Raw genomic sequence first — 2218 nt, forward strand, 5'->3', positions numbered from 1 at the left:
CGCTTTGGTATTTCTGCCCACTCCTGTGGCACATGCAGTGCTATGGACTTGGATTTAAATTCCTCTCCCACAGCCCTTTGCAGACTGCTAGAATGAAGGTAAAGATCTCTAGAGATCTGTTTTTTCTCCACACCAAGTACTTCCACCCCGGCTTGAAACATTACATTCTCCTTAGCTGAAGGAGATGTAGCTCTCCCCTCTCCACACAAAAAGTGAATTCCCCAAAGTGAACACACAAAGAGAGCCTATCAAAATACTGTAGTCTCACAACTTAAGATCTTAATGCCACACTTTCATGCACCCCATTCATTAGTCAGCCAAATGCCTTCCACACCCCTGGGATCAAACTTTCAGCCTCTACCCAGAGACCAATTCTTGAGGACCTTATCAGAAAACTTGATTCTTATTCCTCTTGCGTACATTTTCCTTGGAAAAGCCATCTGGTGTTAGTAAGAGCAAGATTTAGATTCTTCTTCCTTGTTATGATAGAGGGCATAAGCAAAGAAAGAAAATACTATGGCCTTGATTTTATTTTAGTATTTCATAAGCAAGCTGCTTTTCTTGATTAGATGGAAAAACATCAAGATGTGCCCAATTTTACACTATAAAAAAAAAAAAAAAAAAAAAAAAAAGCTGTGGGTGAGTGCAAAACAATACTTCTCCCTCTGTCACAGAGCAGAGCCAGCATTAATGTACCCCAGGGAAATTATAGTAGGCTATTATCCCATTTGTTTCCTTTTATTTTATGTAGATGTAATATATGTAATACTTTGCACTTACCCAGGGTTTTCTAGCCAAGGAAAGTGCTTTACAAGTATGAATAAGTAAAGCCTTATAACAACTATGCGCAATATTATTGATCTTATTTTACAGGCCTGTGAATTAACACTCAGAGATATTAAGGGACAGGCTCAAGGCCACACAGAAAACCCATGGCAGAGCTAAGTCCCAAAGCCACAACAGGAGAAGAAATTTCAAGTCACCTCTGTCCACATTTCAGTTGTTTTTAAATGTGTACAAGGAACTTTCACTCAGCAAAACCCACACAATTTCAAGACAGCAATTAATCAAGATAAAGCTATAAAAGGTGGGGGCAAAAACTATCAAAATTAAACATATAAGGAAGAGGTAGACAAGCAGGGAGCAGAATACCAGAACTCAGTCACTAAAACCTCCCATTGCTTTTTTTTTTGCTGAAAGGACCACGTTTCTGATCTGGAAGTCAAGCAGTGCTCAAGCTCAGGCCTTCACAGGCAACAACCTGCTGCTCTTTGCTCCCTAGTGCCTGGGTGAAGCATCCCATCTAAGGCAGAAGGCAGGGTAGGCACGCACCTTACAGACTAACTAAGGTCTATATTAGTAGCTCCCAGCTTTTTTAGAGACTGGGAACATCCCAGTGTTTAGCTTTTAGGAAGCATCTGCAGTTAGGCTGAGAAAGCATCTGCAGTTGGTGTGTCCAGCCAAGGGTTTTTAGACCCAAAAGCTAGCAAAGAAGAACTTTTCCAACTATTTAAGTTGGTCTAATAAAAGAGATCAGATTCACCCAAAGAGCCTCGTCTGTCTGCGTCCTTAGACCAACCCGGCTACAACCTACACCCCGGTAGCCTTTAGCTTTCCCTCTTTTTATTACCTACAGAAAAATCAAGGAGGGATTGGTCTGCTGCAGAGGACGCAGAGCAGCCCCGAGAAGCGAGCCCTGTGCAGACCCCCCGTTCAGCTGGCGCGTCCTGCTTGCGAGGGACCCCCGGCCCGCCTGGAAGGACCTCGAGGCACCCCAGGGTGCTGCGGCCCGTGGGGCTTTGCTCTGCCGAGCTCGGGCTCCCTCTGGGAGGCCAGGCCAGGCCGCTCGCCCGCCCCCGCGCCGGAAGCCTCGTGCGGGGGCCAGGGGCTCCCTCGGCACCGGCGCAAGCCGCGCGCCCGCGCCCGCGCCCGCTCCGCGCAGGCCGGGAAGCCCGGCTTGGCCCCGGGTGCCGAAGCAGCTCGGCTACGTCGCGCAGCTCCCAATATCCACCCAAGCCTCATTACCACCCCTTAATGAGACCCCTTTACTCCGTGACGTGCAACCGCTCCATCTCATTAAGGAAATCGCTCTTCAATGCTGATTATTTTATTTGCAGCCATAATTATATTTCTTTCGGCTAAATCACGGTTTAATCGAGCCCACATGGAGGGCAGCAGCACTAATTACAGCGGGAGATGCGGTGGCGGCGGCTGTCCC

Source organism: Crocodylus porosus, unplaced genomic scaffold (assembly GCF_001723895.1).
Source record: "Crocodylus porosus isolate Cpor-Errol unplaced genomic scaffold, CroPor_comp1, whole genome shotgun sequence".
Taxonomy (NCBI): Eukaryota; Metazoa; Chordata; order Crocodylia; family Crocodylidae; genus Crocodylus; species Crocodylus porosus.